Source organism: Chelonoidis abingdonii, chromosome 1, assembly GCF_003597395.2.
Source record: "Chelonoidis abingdonii isolate Lonesome George chromosome 1, CheloAbing_2.0, whole genome shotgun sequence".
Taxonomy (NCBI): Eukaryota; Metazoa; Chordata; order Testudines; family Testudinidae; genus Chelonoidis; species Chelonoidis abingdonii.
In genome coordinates this window covers 162,413,959-162,429,321 of record NC_133769.1, presented here as the reverse complement: position 1 = coordinate 162,429,321, position 15,363 = coordinate 162,413,959, and the positions used below count along the sequence as shown (strand labels likewise).

Genomic DNA, 15,363 nt, shown 5'->3' with positions numbered 1-15,363 from the left:
GCTGGCATGGAGCACAGCTCTATCACATGCAGTCTGTGCTGTATACCAACTCCACTGAAGGTTCTGTTGCACTGTAAGCTTTCCACGGCTTTTACACCACTGGATGTTTTTTACCCTTATAGCATCTGATATAGAACTTAGTGCCAAAGGAGGACGGGGCAAACAAGGCAATAGAGAAATCCTAATGATATTACATTCTCAGTCCAAACAGGGCCCAAATTAATCCAAGCCCATGTCTGGAAAAAAAACAGCAACACATCAAACCCTTCTGAGCTGAAATTCAATAGAGCCCTGTGAATGATCTGAATCTGAGGTGGAGAGAAAGTTCATTGCGTGTCTGACACAGGCAGAGACGGATTACAGCAAAATTAAATTGAGGATTTTAGCGGATATAATTGTTGTTTTTATATATTAATGAACAACAATAATATGTGATCCTGAATTGAATATCAGGGCTGACATTTAATCTGAGCCCTCATGCTATTCATAAATGTTCATAAACGTCACAAGACCCCTACCCCTTGATTGAATTACGACCTAGTATGCAATTTGGGAAACATGGATTAATCTACATAGATTCATATTTCTACAGGTTACATTGTTATTTTGTTGATTTATGTCCCTTTTCACTAAATGTCCTTTTCATCCAGAATCCAAGATAGAGCACGCAAATAGCTGACATTAGAGTGAAGGGATCAGCTCAAAAACCAGTAGCCAGCAGCAGATGGAAAACTGGTATAGTGAAACCTGTACTAATTACCTTTTGCTATTTGCAATCACCTCTGTTAATGGCCAGCAAAATCTCAATCCCTGTGAGATCTTCTATCTCCTTTACATTAACTCACACTGTAGCAGGTGGCCACCTAAAATGCTTCTGGCAATGTACTGACCTGCCCACCTGTGTAACAAACTATATTACAATCAGCTTGGGAAGGAGGCCAGAGGTGGAACTTTCTTTAATATCAGGGGATCACTCCAAGAACATAATTTTTAACCTCCTATCAACGTGAGAGTGCATTAGCAAAGGGCATTGCATTAAATTGAGAAGTGGGCATCAGGAAAAGTGCCTTGGCAAAGCACAAGGAAAACTGATCTAAAAGGACTTATTTTTATTGTCACGCTGTCTTAAATGGCTACCTATTAACAGTTAAAATATCTGCAGTTCTCTTATTGCCTGTTATTAACAGATGTCACAGTACAATGATATTTGCTTGTGGATTGATTATTATTATTTACTACTTGTATTACCATAGTGCCTAAGACTGTAGTCATGGACCTGGACTTCAGTGCTGTGCAGCTACTCAACCAGAACGTGTTACAGCATGGAAACAAACGGAGCAGGCAGTCAAATGGTGGTCCTCCCACAAATTCTGTTTTCAAGGGCCCAATCTGGCTCCCTTTGAGGTCCATTGAGTTTTCTCATTGGGTACACCCATATTGGAGTTGGAGGTGTCGTTTCCTGCTTGGGTAGATGTATGTGCTCTAGCTTTGATCAAGCTAGCACGCTGAAAGTAGCAATGTAGCTGAGGTGGTGAAAGTGGCGGGACAGGCTAGCCACCTGACTACAATCCTGTCTAAGACCCTAGGTACTCATTTGGGCAGCTTGCCCATCCTGCTGCCCATGCTGCCATGGCCACTTTGCTGTTTTTAGCATGCTAGCTCAATCAAAGCTTATGCACATACATTTACCCAAGCTGGAAATTACACTTCCAACTCTGGCGCAGACATACTGGTAGATTTCAGTGACAGGATCAGAAGCAGACACCAAAGGAGTAAATGGCCAGCTTTTCAGTCTTCTTTCATATTTCTACTTCTATTTGTTCAGACAGGCAGCTTCTCAGTCTAATACATTCTAGTTGAGCAGTATATCCCTTCTTGAGATGTAGCAAAGGAATGACTTGATGCTCTGGGGCTATCAGACAAGACAGGAAATGAAAGTCACTCTAATGGACTAATGCTAAGGAAGCCAAGACTCAGAAAGAACCTAGAAGATGGTCTCACGATTGTCAGCCTCTATCCAATCAAGGCAAACTACTAGCAGGGGATGCTGCAAGTCAAACATAAGCAGCAATGGCAGAGCTGTGTATGGAATCTCACATCCGGAGTAGGACAGAGTTGCACAAATAACAAACGATATTTACACTTACTTTAAAGTTAAGACATGTTTTGATATACAGTGAAATGTATTTTATATGCATGCATTGATTATGTTTTATAATGAAACCAAAAAAATGAATTTGAAGATAGAAAGCTATGATACAGTGTGAAAAAAGTAACCAAATTACTGGTTCTGTAAGTTTTGCATAATAGGATGTGATAAAGACTTAACAATTTTGATTTACTGATGAAAAATAGGTTACCTGTTCTTCAAGGACAAAGCTTATAAAATATCTCCAGAAGAGACATCTCCAATAACAGGAAAAATAACTAGATTTCCCTTTTCTCGACTTAAAGACAAGAAAGTTGCAGTTTCCTTAATCACACATTTTAAAATGTACACAGTGCAAGATAACTATACATTGTCCTTCCTTTACCTAGTATATAAGTTAGTTTGTTTTGAAATATGGTTCCATTTTGCACTTGTATTGGAACAAAAAGAGCTCCCCTCCTCCTTTTGTTGGTAATTAAAAACAGATGAAAGAAACAGCCTGGATTGCAGCTTTTTGCTCTTTTAGTAAGACGTAACATAGATGTTAAGATTAAGGAATACTAACTGTATAAGGCTTTATATTATATTATATATATATACATACATACACACATATTTATATCTCTCTCTCTCTCTATACACACATACACACACACACAAACATTACATAGAATCTATTAATAAATCAAGGAGTTTATACAGCTTTCACTTGAAGATGAAAAAAGAACAATTTGGGGAAACAGACTTTTGAATAAATACTGCCTGACAATAAGATTGGGTGATATAGTTTTTTACATAAGACATAGGAAGCTAATCAAAATCAAAATCTTAACTCTAATTGTATATGACCTACATTCCTTAGATAACTCCACCGAAAAGAAGTCCTAACCGCAGTTCTCACAGAAACCAATGAAAAACACATATAGTAAAAGAGTATCAGAGGGGTAGCCGTGTTAGTCTGGATCTGTAAAAGCAGCAGAGAATCCTGTGGCACCTTATAGACTAACAGACGTTTTGGAGCGTGAGCTTTCGTGGGCACTTCGTCAGAGCAGGTAGGGAAATTTCCAGGGGCAGGTAATATATATGCTAGCAGCAAGTAGAGATAACAGTGTTTAGTTCAGTCAGGGCTAACCTGACTGAACTATAAACCTTGTTATCTCTATAGCATATATATACCTGCCCCTGGAAATTTCCACTACCTGCGTCTGACGAAGTGGGTATTCACCCACGAAAGCTCACGCTCCAAAACGTCTGTTAGTCTATAAGGTGCCACAGGATTCTCTGCTGCTTTTATAGTAAAAGAGGACTCTCTGGTATCTGAAAACTGAACTCCAATTAACATCCATCAGGAGTCTCTTGCTGCCTAAGGAGAATCTTCAGTCTCTCCACACAAAGCACCTTTGAAGAAAGCACATTCAAAGAAACGGCTGGAGAGCTCTCCAGAAGATACATCACAGCTTCAGCAGCTGAGCTGCTGAGGCTAGTTTGTGGATGAGAATAAGTTTTCACAAAGCGCCACAAAGGGTTAATATTATGTTATCCATAAACCAGCTACCTATATCTAGAGCATATATTTTGACTTAAAGATGACAAGAAATAGTATTAATTATAATTTGTAATAGCTTTAGTCACAAACCAATTCCTTGAGGGAATTCAACAGGGACAACTTAAAATCAGTTGATTCTGAGTCAACTGATTTAAAAAATTTCCTCTGTTGGCCATTTCTGAAAAGAGGACTTAATTGCAATATTTGGACTCAGCTTTAAGACCTCGATGAAGAACTGCACTTAAGCACGTACCTAAATTCAATCATGTGCTAAGTGTTATCCCAAATAGAGATGCCTTTCTGAATCACAGCCTAAGAAAACAGAGTGAACGTCAAAGAGATTACAGAAATCCAGAACACCTTGGAAAATTCCTATGTCACCTGGAAGAAGTCAAAGCCTTTATGAATATGGTGTTCCAAGACACACAAAGTCAAATTAAAATGACTACTGAAGTATTAAGCAAACTGAATATGAATAACTCAAACACTAAATATTGAAATGTTAAGTTGAAAAACGTTGTACTAGTGATAACATGCATTGGTAGTTAATAAAAGCAATTACTGAAGTTTGGCTTATTGTCTAGTGTTAACAATTAGATAATTACTTTAAAAGTCCAATGGCTCATATAAATAGGGTACTGATGTGAGGAAGAGACCCTGGGAAATGAGTACAGTTATTGATTGATGGTTTTTATTAATAATTATTACTTTCTTGTTTGGTATTAAAGACTTCCAAGGGTGATCAAAAAATCTAGTGTATTCTGATAATTTGCTTATATGGTGGCTTTTGAATTGCACTTGCAACTCAAGAGCCAAGGCACTCCAACGAACGCTATGTAATTCCTTTCCAAAGTCAGGCATGCCAATTCTCCCCCAAATCTCCTTTTTCTCCAAGACATAATTAACACTTTCAATTTGGGGCATCGGGTTCAGAAATGCTCTTCCCTCAAGGACGCTGCAGGTCAGCAGCGACGGGCTTGAGCAGAGCTGTGAGGAGAGCCCAGGAACGGAACAGCAGGGAGAGATGTAGGACAGAACGAAGGTGCATTGGCAGAGTTGTGTGTGGAGACCCCCGGGGTGGAATAGCAGCAGATGCTGCAGGAGATGATTGAGGTGTATTTGCAGAGCTCTGTGAAGATCCAAGAATAAAAGTAGGCATTAGAAATCAAATTTATGGTATATTGGGAGAGCTGTGCAGCCCGTGTTGTGGTTTAGGACTGGAACATTAGGGCGCATTATAAGTCAGGGATGAAGTGTCTAAGCAGTCATGATGAAAAAGCCGGAATATATTAAGCCTAGATCTACAGAACAAAATTCAATACGAAATTTTAAAGAAAAGAGACCGAAAAGTTTCTTCTCCATCAGTATACCCAATAAAACAATCACACCATGAGACTATGCAGACATACAGGAACATGCTAAATTGTCAGACATCATACACAACAGCAGCAAATCCTGGAGATCTTAACCTAGTGACATTAATTTTGTTCTGTAGTTTTTACAATTTGTACTGCCTGTAGCAAACTGTGCTCTCATGGTAGCATGTACTATTTGGACCTAGACAAAAAGCATTACAGGAAAAACTGTGCTCTCTTTTACACCCCTCCAATCCCACAGAGGCCAATGGGGTCATGCAGCTGCATGAGTAAGTGCAGAATTAAGCTCACAGTAAATAGAGAATGGCTATACATCAGTGGTATCTAGCCTTTTCAGCCAGATGGCCAAACACATAATTTCAAAAAGGCCAAGGTGTCACAATCAATATTTTGGAGATGATTCTCCTGCTTGTTCTGTTCCCCTTTATGCTTCTCAGGAGCTAAAAAGGAAAATTCCCTCAGTTTGGGGAAACCCTACTGGGCACACAAATGGGCTAGCTGGCTCCTATGCCTCCATTCACACAGGTTCCCTGTCTGTTGACTGTGTGTTGAGTATTAAGAGGGGTGTTTTGGGGGAGAAGACCGGAACAAGCCATGCTCTGGCTGGAACAGTAGATGATCCTTCGGGAATACAGTCAGCCAGTGCACCTAAGAGCATCCCTCAGGCTCTAACCTAACTTGGGCAAAGAATCAGGATCCATAACTGGTTGCTGGTTCTCAACTTCTCCCCACCTCTCCTGGAATGCTTTGGGTGGCTGTGACGGTGTGAGGGTGGGGGAGACATTCTTTGCTTGCAGCACCAAATAGGCAGTGCGTGGAAATCAGGCTTTTCCCATGTTCCTGTTTCCCAACTGTCACCAAATTCAATAGGTCTCTTCTTCTCATAGATGCCTAGACCGTTCCCTGATTTTTTGGAACTGATCAGATGTGGTCTTCAAACCTTAGCACAATATAGTCAGACAAACAGAGAAATGCCATCAAATTGAATGTTAGGCCTCATTTCTTTTGGCCAATTATCATTATCTCCATTTTTCAGAGGAAGAAACCAAAAAGCAGCAAGGTAAAGTGACCTGTCCAAAGTCACATAGCAAATCAACAGCAGAATTAGGAAATGAACCCAAATCTCCTGATGCCCTTTTTTGAACAGTATCAAATGACACTAGAAATTTTTAAAGAAGACCTATCTGAAAATTCCTTTTGCTAAGAAAACCTCAGACCTTTGATGGCAGAAGCCAAACCAAATAGCAGAGACAGAGATTTTACAAGTCACTGAGTGGTGAGTTATGGGTTTTGTTATCTATTTATCAGCTTTCCTATAAAGCATAGGTGTCTATTCACAATGACAACAACAACAACAAAAGAGAGAAGACAACAAAGAAGCAAACAAATCCATAAGTTTATCCAAACCCAGTTTATATAGCTCATCATATTAATTTCCTGAATGAAAAAAAATCTTAATATGGGTTGGATTTGAATATAAACATTAAACCATTTGCCCAGCACCTGTAAACAATGCAAGAAGTTACACCAACCAAGGCCAAGTCAGCATAAAGATCAGCACAGTAAATAAAAAGTGGCACCACTTTATAAGAGCATGCCATTTCTGTAGATGGGCTCTGGCTATTACAGCCTCTTGCAGGATTATATTCAACATTAGTAAGGTGGGGGGAATCAGTCCCAATGTCTCTTGTTAAGATTTTGTACAGCACAAGAGAAATGCTGGCCTTATTTTGCAACTCATTATCTCCATAAGAACATGAATCAAGAGATAAACTATGCCAATTTCTTCATTGCTGACTTGTTACAGGATATTGTTTGAGCCTTCGCTAATGACTCCTTGAGGTTCGTTATTACTGTGATCAGGAGTTGGGAGGATAGAGGTCTGAAACCTTTCAAATGAAACATTTTCCTTCAGTACCACTACAGAAAATAAAGCCAGCATTAAGGTAACTTTAACAACTCAACTAGGATAATGGTCTGTGCATGCAGCCAGTGCTTCTGCTGTTTTAAATGAGGGGAATAAACTGTGCACAAGCTCGGAAGCTGAGCTAGCCAGCTATTCAGTCTTGGGGAAGAGGAAGCTGTTAATCTGAGCAGTGAGAGAATACATGGCAACAAGCAGGGATTTAAGGCAGAAGAAAGGAAACGTGGTGCAGTAGTTGAGTGCTACCTTGGGACTTTGCTTCATTTCTCCACCATGTACTTTCTACATAACTGTGGACAGGTTAGTCTGTAGGTGCCTGAGTTCCCCATCTGTAAAATGATGGATAATAGCATTTCCTACCTCAAAGGTGAATTTTAAGACTAAATACATTAAAGATTTTGAGGGGTTTAGATACTACAGTAATAGGAACCATATTAATACCTTAGATAGATTTTCCTTCCCTTGCAACACACACAAAGGGTTGTTCTGCTTTGAGGGTCACCTCATAAATACTGATTATCATACCCTCCCATTGATTTCAACCAGAGTGATGCCAAGAGGTAGCTTTGTAATGAGGCTCATTTGTACCAAGCCTTGCATGGCAGACAGAAAGTATTTCTTGGAACTCAAGCAGTGGTTTTGTGGTCTAGCTTCCCCCTAGACTCCATATGTGTCTCTGCAGAGTCAAGCCTGAGTTTTCTCCCCATGTAAAATGGAGAGAATAATAATTCACCTCCTCACAGAGGTGTTGAGAGATTAATATCATCTGCTCAGATGTTTGAGTGCAACTAGGAAATCTTCATTTGTCAAAATTCTTGGCGGTTTCCATTTCAAGGCAAGTGAGACATTGATAAATACCAAGTAAAGAAACCTGATCTGTGTCCAGAGCATTTTAAATAATAAGAGTTTAACAAACCACCGGTGGTGATCTATCAAATGAGATTATGTCTAAGTCCTAAGAAAGCACTCAAGGAGAAGTTATGGAGCAGTCCAGCAAGTAGACATTACATTACCCCTGGGGGCATTTTGCACCAAAAAAATTAAAAATTCTGCATACAATATTTTAAATTTTTTGCAAAATTCTGCAAATTTTATTTGTCAACATAATACTAAATAACCTGCTAGTTTCAATTATTTTGGTAATTTATTTCAAAATACCTGTCAGCAAATATGTCTGTAACAATACAGACACACACAAAAATTCCCCCTGGAGTATTAAAGAAACCCCAGAACAACCCAGTTCCTGTTTCTCTGCCCTCCCCCAAGCCCAGGTAGGGGACCAGACACCCATAGCCCCCTCCCCTTAGCCCAGCCACGCGGCCACTGCAGCCAATATATCCCAAACCCCTCCCCCCAGAGCGCCGCCACAGAGACCCCCCAACCCGGATGCCCACACTTCCTTCCCCTCATAGTTCAGTCATGGGGTCCCCAGCCCAGATAATCATACTCTTCCCCAACAAAGCCCATCCATACCCCCTCAGCCCAGACACATACACTTCTCTCCCCCAGAGTGCAGGGATCCAGAGGGAGAAACAGCCTGATGCTCAGTCCCAAGCTTGCATGGAGTTTCCTGTGCGCTGCCCTCACCTTCCCTCAAGGCATGCTGGGAACTGCAGCTGCCAGGAACCCTCTAGCTCAGTGGTTTTCAAACTGTGGGTCGTGACCCAATACTGGGTCATGGAATGGAAGGCATTGGGTCACGGCAGCTCTGGTCAGCACTGCCGATCGGGCCATTAAAAGTCCCATCAGCGGTGCTGCCCAGCTAAGACAGGCTAGTTCTTACCTGTTCTGACACTGCGCTGCGCCCCAGAAGCGACCAGCAGCAGGTCCGACTCCTAGACACAGGGCTCCACACGCTGCCGCCCCCAAGCACTGGCTCTGCACTCCCATTGACTGGGAACCGACCAGCGGGGGCTGGGAACCGACCAGCGGGAGCTGGGGGCAGTGGTGTTTGCGCGCGTCCGCCTAGGAGACGGACCACCAGCTGACCACCTCCGAGGCACACCGTGGTCTGCGGTGCCAGGACAGGCAGGAAATCTGCCTTAGCACCCCCACTGCGTTGCTGACCAGGAGTTGCCCGAGGTAAGCCCTGACCCAACCCCATGCCCCAATCCCCGGCCCCAGCCCTGAGCCCTCCCAAACCCAGAGCCCTTCCTGTACCCCAAACCCCTCATCTCCAGCCCCACCCCAGAGCCTGCACCCCCAGCCCAGACCCCCTCCCACACCTCAACCCCTTGCCCCAGCCCAGAGTCCCCTCCCACTTCCTGAACCTCTCATTCCTGGACCCAGTCCACAGGCCTCACCCCTGCACTGCAACCCTCTGCCCCAACCCTGAGCCACTCCCACACCCCAACCCCCTCATGCCCAACTCCATTGGATCACAGGCATCAACAATTTTCTTCAACTGGGTCTCCAGAAAAAGTTTGAAAACCACTGCTCTAGCTCCCTCTCCCTCCCCCAGCACTGTCTTCTATGTACGAGCTAGGCTCTACCGGGTCTAGTGGCCCCTAGTGGAGGCTAGTAGCATTGCAGCCCATTTCTGTGGGGGAAAGGAAGTTCTGCGTGCACAATGCTAATTTCTGCAAAATTCTGCACTGTGCAGAATTCCCCCAGGAGTAACTACATGTACAGCAGTAATTGCTCTGTTGAAAATGCTGATGTTTCTCCCAAATGTGATTGGGGAGGGGGGGAGGGAGCTATCTTGTAACCCCACAAATTATCACAGTTTTCTAATGTCAGAAAAGAAAAAAAAATACATGAAAATTGTGGATGATTTAATGGAATCAGCTTGTCAAAATGATGAAGCTGAAAAAGCTTTTACAGAATACACCCAAGACAAAAACTTTAACATTATGTATCTAGTGGAGAGTGGTTTTTGTCATGGCAAAAACAAAAGAATATCATTAATTTAGATACTAAGTGTAAGATTCTGCTGAATATCTTCATGGGATTTAGCAGAGAAATACAGCCTTGTTTGGCCAGACAAATGCAGCCTGGTAAGTCCCAGTTCTTGTTAGAGGCTATCGAAAAAGCCACTGGGCTTTTAAAATCTGTCATCTCTGTCAGATATGATAAGAAAAGGGCTGGGTTGCTTTCTTCAGATCTACCAGCATCTGGCTCCAGTCTTATTGAGGGATATACATGATTGGAATGGAAAATGAGCAGTTTTAAAACTACTTTTTAAAGGGACCCTATTCAAACACAGTACTTTCTCCCCAAATCCTTTATGGGAAAGCAGCTCATTATGGGCACTGAGACACAGTCACAGCACAGGCAAAATGCTGTATAATCTCCCACCCGTCCACCAGCTCAATCTAATTTGCAGCACCTCCTGCTATCCTAGTTCTGGGCTCCCCACACAGCTCTGACTCCTAACCCACCCCAGCTTCCCTTCAGCACATGCTGCCATTCAAGCCTAATAGCAAGGTAGAGCAACTTCATTATGAAACCCTGAATGGTAAAATCTTTGTTCCCTCTCCTCCAGCGTGCCCTATTGAAACAAATAAAACAACCCGGAAAGCCCAGAGGTGGTAGAGGTGTCCCTCAATTCCAGAAATAAAATTTCAATTCCATGTTAGTTTACTTTTTGTTTTAAAAAAGTTTCTGACTGCAGCCCTTTAAAATTCCATCCCTAGCTGATTTATGGATCTGTCCCTGCTATTTGCATCCATCTCTGTATTAGCATTAGGGGAAGCAGAAGCTAATAATGAGAGCAGAGAGAATAATTTTCAAGGAATAATTTACTTGACTAATTTAGCTCCCTTCCTCTGCTCATAGATGATCCATTAGCAGATTGCAACTACCTTCAATGTAACTGGCATTGTTGTTGCTGTTGCTTGTTGTGGGGCAATGCTATGGACTGATCATGAACAGTTTGCTCCAAATATTTGGTATTTGGTACTCTGTGTTGGTTAGTTTGGACCAATCAACACAATTGGTTGCTTTGGTTCATGAGTCACATGGTATTGGTTCTGCTTCCTGACTGGATTAGTGCAAAACTCCCATAGGTCCTAAATCAACAGAACACTTTAGCATGTGCTTATCTTTAAGCACTTGATTATGTTCCACTGACTTCAATGGGACTCGAATGTGATTAAAATTAAATGTTTTGCTTAATAGGAATGAATTTAAGCACATGCTAAAATTAAGCATATGTTTAAATGCTTTGCTTGGCAGAGACGGATTCAATCACGTCTTAAGTGCTTTGCTGAACTGAGGGCATAATCAGGAGGAAGTCTTGAAGAAGCCACTGGAATTTTGATATTCTCAAGGCAGCAAGTAGTTTAGTGAGAGGAAACAAACAGTTTTAGGGAATTTTAGTAACTTTCTAGGCTACATAATCCTTCCTGACTCATGACTTCCAAAAACACTAATATTGTCCAATTGATTAGATAGGGACAGAGTTTAATTTTCTCGCATCCCATTCACACAAAATACTTGTATTTGCAGGCACAATCTTAGCTGTGGAAGGCAAGGTCAGACTCCTGTCTGATCCATTTGTCTCCCTCTGCCAGCGCTCTCCCCAGGACCTTGGAGAGCCCTGGACAGAGCAGAATCCCATCCTACATAAAATATCCCTCTTACAGAGCAAATAAATGAGTTGATAGTTCCCTATCTAAAAGTACAGGAGCATGTGATTTTAAAGAGTACTTTTTGCAGGTATGCATGAGAGTAAATGCTTGAATGTTTGCACAAAGCAAATACAAAAGGGGTGTGAGTACGGCCAAAGCAATTTTTAATAATTTTTTTTTGCAATGTTCACACAACTCTACTTCTATTAGGCATATACAGTCCCTCTGGCTCATATCAAGAAAGGACACATCATTATTCAGCCTCAGTGAATATTCATACACAGCAGCCTACCTGATCTGTCAATATGCCCTATGTATGAGGAGAAATGGGTTGGACAGAATCAAAAAGTCAACGCTGGTTTGAGAGTAGAACCAACCTCAAAGGAGCCATTCCTTTGCCTCCATAAAATATAAGCCATTTTAAATGTCTTTTTCCCCTCAAGGAAATCAGGAATAGCCTGATATGAATAGCTGTAGAACAAAATAAGGTCACAGAGGAAAATCTATTATTAGATTGTGTCTATGGTCAGTGATTCCAAAGGGTTTAATGTTCATGAGACCTCTTCAAACTATTGTAGTATCTTCCCAGTTCTCATTTCCCACTTCCCTGAGAATGCATCAGAACCCCTGAGGCAGAGTACATGCCATTAGCTGGCATGACATGTCCATGTGTCCCTGCCTTACAGAGTGTATCATATTCCCACTGGAATGATGCAACATGTAACCTCCGCATTCCCTAATAAAGGAAAAGATTATAAGGCTCTTGAGACACAGCCCCAGTAGCCCCTCAGTCACCTCAATTCCCCTCTCCCTAGACACATTACATAGCCTCTAAACTAATTTATCTTAGGTAAACAGCACTGAGCATATTATAAACAGCATCAAGTCCTCTTCAACTGGTTATACTTTTTTCTCCACATTCTTTATAAACAGAAGTGGAAAAAATGTATGTATGTAACAGCAAATGTTCTCGCGCTATTTTTTGTTCTGTTTTTTTAACTGTTTTTATCTTATATAAACAGTGGTGATGGAATTATAAACACCATTATTCCACCTCCATGTTAATACTTTTATTATCTTGCAGAAACAGAAGTGAATGAACATGTACATGACACCAATCAATCCTTTTTTAAAAAAAAGCAGTTTTTATCTTTTATAAACAGCAAAGGAAGAACTTAATTAATTCAAAATGTAGTTTTCCTGTTTATATTTTTCATGATACGAAAGTAGAAACCAAATGGATGTATATGCAATGTTGTACATGCTGTCAGTTACGAAATACTTTCTGTGAACTTTCAGAGTAAATTCAGTGTTAGTGGAAGGTGCTGGATTGAGAGCTCTGGAAACTGAGTTTATCCACTGAACAGGTACAGTACAGACAGGGTAGGGCAGGCTACCCCAGCACTGCCCCTACTAATGTGCTTCCGTCTTTTCATAGAGGGATTGCTCATAGGAGAGATTGGGTAATTCAGTCCAGGAGTCTAACATTCCATACTTGGTCATTTTGCTGAGATTGTCACAAAAGGCGGGGACACTTAGTACAAATGGATTATGCGTGATGTGGATACCTGTCCGCTAGAAATTGGGCTCAAATCCCCAACTCATTTCCCAGAGGCCATCCAACAGCTATCTTACAATAATGACTTCTGGGCATTACTAACCTGGGTCAAATATGAATGTGTGACTTTAAACTGACGGGCTCCATATGCCATTACTAATCCTCTGGTACCACCCAGTCCTGAATCTCCAGTACAGCTGGTTGTACTGGTTGGTCAAGAGGTCAATCTTAAATTTCTTTTGAAAGCATGCACATTCCGTACCATGGGATGCTAAGCTGAACTCAACAAACTTATAAATGTAGTTTTAACTTACACCCTGTTTTCCCTTCCACTGCACAGCTACGGCCACTATTTGTCAAGGAGGATCACTTAAAAACAAGGACTTACCTAGGCTGCATGGGAATGGCAAAGCATGAATGTCAGGATCACACACACTCTGAGTAGGACTGAAAGAGAAGAGTGAGTACACTCCATTTGAGGGCAATTTTGCCTCACTGTAACCTCAGCATGAAGAATAGAAATTTACCCTTAAAAAGAGCTTCTTAGCCAAACAGGCTATTTAGAACAGAGTTATGGGGCTAGCTCCACACCTATTTTTACATTTGAGCTACCTCCAAATATTGGCTGCCATACTAACACAGCCCCACAACCTATTGCACCATTTGGCATGACCCATTACCCAGTGCCCCGCTAGCCTGAGACCTCTGCTTAATAACAGAGATGGACCTCAGATGCAAAGTCCAGGTCTGAAGGATCTGGATCTGAATTTTCCCCAAGTTCGTGGGTGTTCAGATCTAGCACAAGGCCCTTGTCTATTTAAAAGCATCCTTGACAGCAAAATATACACACAAGAGAGAACTAAGGCCTCTTAGAGGAGGCTAGCCAAATATAGAAGGAAAAACACATTTCACCATTTGTTTTGAAAACACCAAAAATGATTAAAACATATTATAAACTAAAAAAAATTCTTACCATATGAACTAATCCCTTGCCAAGTTTAAATTTTAAATCAAAACAATTTTTAGGCTCATATGTTGAAAAAGAGAGTCTGAAACTAACAAACTTAACTAATATATTTTAAAAAGCCAGTCATTTAATTTAAATCAAAATTGTCAAATTTGTAAAGACCTACTGAGGGAGGAACCTGCAGTGGTTTGGGTTTAATCTACATAAACCCCTCCAAAACTGTGACTCTCCTTTTGAAGCTTATAGAAACCATCAAGAAGCAGAGAGAAGTGAGCCCCACACAGCCTGATTTCACACCCATTCACTATAGGCTCCAAAATTTAGTGCAAGTGTTACTGAGTTTCATTCCACTCAGGAAAGACTGTGAATTTAGAAGCAGACAAGGCGAGACAAACAAATATGTGCAGAGAAACTTATGAATTAAGAAGCAATGGGTGCGTGCAGGGCTTCTAGGTGGATTGAGAAAGATACAACACAGCAAGGAGTAGGGTCAGAGTGCTAATCAAATACAGAGATAGTTAAATACTGAGGAGACAGAAAAAAGTGAATGGACATTAAATACCACTTCCATCTGCCCTGCTTTTGGGGGGTTCTTCTAGAATATACAGCAGAGGTTTCCCTTTACCTAGGATAATACTTTTAAATTGTAATCCATCTTGAAGAAAAACCATGAGTTTCAATTGTAGGGGGAAAGGACTGCAAGCTCAGACTAGCTTTGTGAAAAATTCATAAAAAATTGGTGAGGTTCCAGAATTCTAGACCTCCTTATTTGTAAGGATCCCTGTTACAGTTACTCTCCATACAATAAGAACGAGGAGTCCGGTGGCACCTTAAAGACTAACAGAATTATTTGGGCATAAGCTTTCGTAGGTAAAAAACCTACTTCTTCAGATGCATGGCGTGGATTTTTTACCTACGAAAGCTTATCACCAAATAAATCTGTTGTCTTTAAGGTGCCACAGGACTCCTCATTGATTTTGTGGATACAGACTAGTACGGCTACCCCCAATACTTGTCTCCATACAATGCTTCTTCCTTCCCTCCATTCCCACATAGCCCTAGTCCCCAAACCTTTTATTGTGTTCTCTGAATGTAGGCCAAGTACCTTGCTATCCTCCTTCCCCCTTGATATGTTCAAAGGGCAAACCAGCATACCAATTCCCTCTGACATATTCAGGAGGACCTAGTCAAATCCTGGTAATCTTTTCTAGGATTGTCCAGCAGGTCTTCCAAAGCCTTCTTAGGGGACAGTCATGCTCCCTCAGTTGATTT

The 15,363-nt window shown here is 41.4% G+C and overlaps 1 protein-coding gene across 14 annotated transcripts in view; it reads right to left on the bottom strand.

Moving 5' to 3' along the window:
• ZBTB20 (zinc finger and BTB domain containing 20) overlaps positions 1–15,363 on the bottom strand; it is a 644,993-nt gene that overhangs the window by 187,002 nt on the left and 442,628 nt on the right. Inside the window, exon 1 of one of the 14 annotated variants that reach the window (XM_075072225.1) lies at positions 13,513–13,571. The exons of 12 other annotated variants lie outside the window; for them this stretch is intronic. The gene's annotated coding sequence lies outside the window, so the exon portion shown is untranslated. Of the gene's footprint in view, positions 1–1,765; positions 1,906–13,512; positions 13,572–15,363 lie in introns of those variants that run through there. One more of the 14 variants, XM_075072221.1, reaches the window with a different exon arrangement.